We start from the raw sequence: 5,492 nt of genomic DNA on the forward strand, positions 1-5,492 counted from the left end.
AGAAAACAAGGCAGATAGAATACACTATCAGTATCTGCCTCCCATCCCTTTCTTCTACTGTCTACAAGAAACTATCTTACAATACTTTGGAAAGAATTGTTGTGTCAGTGTTTAGACTAGAACTGGAAAGGTGGCTTGAAGACAATTTGCTAAAAGACAGTCAACTAGTCAACTCCCAACAATAAGAGAACGGCATGAAAATGGACCCTCCACTCTTTTACAATATATGCGAAAGAGAAGTTCACAACAATGACCTATCAACAAACCGGCAGAAAATACAAAGAATATGGGGGCGTTTGGGCCTAGGGAGTAAAAAATTATGGAAAATAATGTTTTTTATGAAAAATATCCAGAGGTCAAATAGGTTTGGAGTTATGATTGAAAACAAGGAATTTTTTTTTTGGTTACCGTTATTGGCACTACAATGTATTAATAATTGTGCAAACCCAGTTTGTCTTTTCTTTTTTAATTAGCTTTTGGGAGCTCTTTGGGAACTTTAATAACCTTTGACAAGCATTTAAATAATAAAAGATAAGATGAGTTAGTGCAATTATCAAAACATGGTAGTGCCAATACCAGCAGGGGAGGAGGCACATATAGCTTGAGGGGGGCCATGGCCCCCCATGACTTGCAAAATTCCTTTATATGGTGCATGGCTACCCATGCATGCCAAGCTAGTTTAGTGGCCATGGCCTCCCACAGTGACCAATGCAGCCCCCCCCCCCCCCAACCCCCCCCCCAACCGTAAATTCCGCTTTATTAGTCAGAAATTACAGAAACAGGCCGAACCAGCGGAATGGTGGATTTGCTTAACAACATTCTTAGTTTTTTTTAGGAGATGATAAATTCGCACCCCCTGTAGGATGATCGCACCCTATAATGTGAATTGACGTGAAAAAAAGCGTCAAAAAGCCTAAAAAAGCGTCAGACTTTCACGCTTTTTGACATCAATTCACACTAAAGGGGCGTACATCATCCTTAGGGGGTGCGAATTTATCATTCCCCTTTTTTTTCCTTTCACAGAAAACTGCAGAAGTGCAGAGAAGGGTTACAGAATGTGACCAGAGTTTACCAAACACTGGAAAATGGTGTACATTGGAAATGAGCCATGGATGTGACTATGTGAGACCACATGTATAATTCCTCTTCTAAATGAGTAAAACCCCGTACTAAAGGGAAGTGAAATATTTGCCCCATTGTCTTCCCCGAGCCATACCCTCTTGGGTGTTTCTGACCAAGGTTTTAAATTTCGTTTTCGGGGGCAATTTTGGTCCTCACAGAAACTGAAATTTTAGCCAAAATTCGGTAAAGGGGCTTGAAATGTCGTTTTTTTTAGCCCAAATTTCGGCTGAAATTCAAATCTGTAAAGGAATAAAAAAATTAATATTTTATCAAAACTTTCACAATTTAGACCAAAATTTGGTAAATTTTCGGCAATTCCGTTTTCAGAACGTTTCGGTTTCGGTCCTCACCGAAATCCTAAATTTCAGCCGAAATTTAAAACCTTTTTTCTAACTACTAATTTTACCTTACAAGGGGGTGGCCAAGGGAAGAAAAGGGAGCAAATATATCATTTCCTTATTCTAGCATAATTTTATCGACACTTTAATTTTCGTCTTCATTTTAGTGATTAACATGATCCATTGGCGCACATGTAAAAGATCCGGACCTTCGTCTCACAGGTCCCATTTTCTATGGGTCATTGCCCTAACTCACACCAATCAAAACAATTAAGGCCATGTTTGGCTGCCATGAAAGTTTTTTCCATGAAATGTTGGTTTATCAAGTGATGGGAGAGTTGCAAGGAAGGTAAGAGAGGGAGATAATTTGAGGGCATGAGTGAGGAGAGGGTGAGAAGTAGCTGAAAAACAGTGAAGAAAAACTCAACTCAAAATATATTTTTTGTTTTCCTTTATTTTAAGCCACCTCTCTCTCTCTCTCTCTCTCTCTCTCTCCACATGTAAGCTAATATTCCATGAAAAAAAGTTTCATGGTTGCCAAACATGGCCTAAATGTCGGCCTCGTGGTCAATTTGTTGACGAATTAGCTGGGCTATAGACCATTCGTGATGGGTCCCACCAATTTCCATTTTAATTTTTTACATGGAAGTGCTATTACCATCCAGCCCTTTTTTTGTCTTTCATAAAACAACTACATTTTAATCTCATTTTTGTTCTTTTCTTGCTAATAAGAGAATAGTGTTCCTGCGCAGCTGCTCAGATAAGCTATCTGAGCAGCTGCTTCAAAAACTCATGTGGCCCACATTTTTGGGGTGATCCAAAGCATTCATTTGAAAGGCCCTACCATGGATAGGTTGTGTACCAAAAATCAGCCATATAGAATCATCCTAACCCAATCAAGGGTGGAGGAGAAAATGGACAAACACTGTTTCTGACCATTTTTTCCCTCCACAAATGGCACGGTTAGGATTATCCCAAAGGGCTGACTTTTGGTACACCCTATCCATGGAAGAGCCTTCCAAATGAATGCTTTGGATCACCCCAAAAATGTAAGACCACATGAGTTTTTGAAGCAGCTGCTTAGATAAGTTACCTGAGCAGGAACACTTTTCTTTGCTAATAAAGTTATTTTCAAAATGGGGGCGAGAATATCATTTTTCATTTTGATATGGGAAATGATATTTTCATTTTTCAGCATTTCCACTCTCTATTCTTTGCCTTTTCTTGGAAATGACTTTATTTTCCAGAGAAGACAACAAAAAGGAGGGCAAATGCAATTATTTTCAGGAAAATAAGGGTAAAATACGAAAAAATTGCAAACCATGCAATTCGAGAGGCAGAGGCGGCAGCAAAGGCAATCAAGCGGCTGAACAATTATTTCGGTTTCACATCCATTTGACGTCGTACCGTCCAAAAGACCAAATGCCCTGTTCTTTAATTATTTTTTTGTTTTTTATCTCCACCGTCCGATCCTTGCAACTTGGAGGAGGAAGAAGAGACATATGAGAAAATGCAGGAGAGAGAGAGAGAGAGAGAGAGAGAGAGAGAGAGAGAGAGGTGGAGGTGCCGGAGAAATGGAAAAGAGGAAGACGAAGAAGAAAAAAGACACCACTGAAAAAATGAAAGGCACCTGAAAAAATTGGAAGGCGCAAGAAAAATGGAAAAGAGGAAGAATATACAAAGGTCTGTTTTGCGACACAATCTAGCATGACCCCCCAGCAGAAATGGCCAATCCCCACTCTTCCTCTACTCTTCCCCAAGATCTACTTGTTGAGGCTCCCTCATAAGTAACTGACAAATAGAGGCACGCCATCACCCTTACCAGTTTCCTCAATTTCCTTTCCTTTCTAAGATCTCGCATCAGACAGTCTCTGAATTCAGCTCTCTGAAACATTAGTCTTAAGATTATTCTCCATCCCTGGATAAGATAGACCCAGCACCCTGTTAGTTTCAGCCACATGATTCACAAGCAGTTCATTCAATTCCATGTCTGGCCTTTGCCATGCTAACCGTAAGATTTCCATTTCTGAGGATTGGACAGTAGCTAATTGGTTGGATTCCCTGTTACTCGGATCGTTCTCCCCAAATTTTCTTTTGTTACCTTCTGGAGTTTCCTTTCTACTCGTTTCTTTAATGCTTCCGATTTCTGTATCTACCATTTGAGTCCCAGCCATTCCAACCTGAGAAGGTGTTTCTTGGACAAGGGTTTGGATAAATTACGGCTTCGTCTAAGAGCAATGTCTGGTCATCTACCACCGCCAAGCCTAGCTCTCTGACATGCAAGGAACTAGAGTAAGAAAACACACAAGCATACCTCACACAGGTTTTCAGGCACTGTGGCCGATGTTTGAATCAACATTCTACCCCTCATATCGGTGACCCCCTTGGCATGCCTCATCCATAGCCAACACTTTCCTGATCTTTGCTCCTATGCAAATATCTAAATTTCACCCTTTTAGATACTTTTTTCTGACCCATTGCCGATACTAAGCAGCAGTCAAAATTTTGTAACATTTTTTCATGATATTATGCATGGATCAGATATATCATGGCAAATTCCTCAGAAAGAAATGGCGGGCGATTCTAGGATACTCTAAAATTTGACAAACTACATGACCAGATCTTAGAAAGGGGAGCCCACTTTCGCAAGCCAAAGTTGCAATAGTGTTGCGGGATTTTCTTCCGGTGGGACACAATAAGCACTTAAAATCCATCTAATGCATAGATATTGATGTTCCCCTCGATTCCACGCATATATATTGATGTTCCCCTTGATTCGGCTCGACTTGAATAACCATGGTTCTAGTATTTGCAGTGTTCCTGACCATCTGGGTGCCAGTTTCCCCAAGATCCCTCTTTTTGCATTTGGGATGGCTTGGAGGGCTACAACTCCAAGCTAAACCTGCCCTGATTGAAAGTGATTCTGATCCATAGCCGAAGTATCAAGAGTCATTCCAATCTCCATGGTTGAAGAGGTTTTCCGTAGGATCCAAAGTTTCTACCCTTGCTCTGTGTAGGTGCCGTAGCCCAGTGAAGAGGAAGATTCTAGTGATCGATGACCAGACCTTACTGCACCTCCAACAATCCACCCTGTGCTTGAAATTAACTAAGCAACATTGAGAACATCTCGAATCTCCAAGTTTATTTTCCTTTCTTTTGTTTGCCGCCCTTTCATATTGCCTCACCTCCCTGCTTTGAACTATGTCCCAGACTCCCACCTTCAATCCTCTCTGGGCGCTTCTCAGACAGGATACACCATTACCCAATATGACATACTGTATTGGCCACTATTTAAACAATTGGGAAGGACCCTAGTTACCAGAAACAACATTAAGCTGGAGTGGCAGAAGTGGAGAAAAAGCAATTTCATGACTAGGAGCATATAGAGATCACAATATCCCAAATGGGAACTGCACCCTGAGCAAACACACTTGCAAGTTTTGTCCAAAATCCAAATACAGCTCCAAGAACAAAGAATTACAATATCTAGTTGTGTGATAATCTAACACTGAAAATGAGACTAGTTGTATGCACCAATATCCCTTTCACCAATGAAAATAATAACTCTTCACTGTAACTGGATTTGAGAAACAAACTCAATATTTAAGAGTTAAGATTAATATATTATATTGGCTACAATCTGAAAAATAATAGAATAGCCTATCACAAAGGAGACAAAAACCAGAAAAGATCAGCATGTAAAGAAGCGCAATATATTAGCTAGTCCCAGGTGCCACTCAACATAAAATAGTGGGGTACTTAAATTTTATCTCCCAAAAAGTGTGGCTAATACCGATAAAATGGGTAGCCACTGATACAACACGTGAAACCAATAATTCGGGCAAGTATTTAGAGATATGCTAAATTGACTAATCTGAAATTGAAGGCATTTGAAGAGATATCTAATCCACAATATGTTATGAGGTCATCCCACCAGGATGATCCAACTTCACACCAGTGACGTGCAGAAACCAACAACATTTTGACAGCTCGATTCAGAAAACAACATACATAATTAAAGAACGAACGACA

Source organism: Tasmannia lanceolata, unplaced genomic scaffold (assembly GCF_043159265.1).
Source record: "Tasmannia lanceolata isolate RefF3 unplaced genomic scaffold, GAP_Taslan_0.1 ptg000015l, whole genome shotgun sequence".
Classification (NCBI taxonomy): Eukaryota; Viridiplantae; Streptophyta; class Magnoliopsida; order Canellales; family Winteraceae; genus Tasmannia; species Tasmannia lanceolata.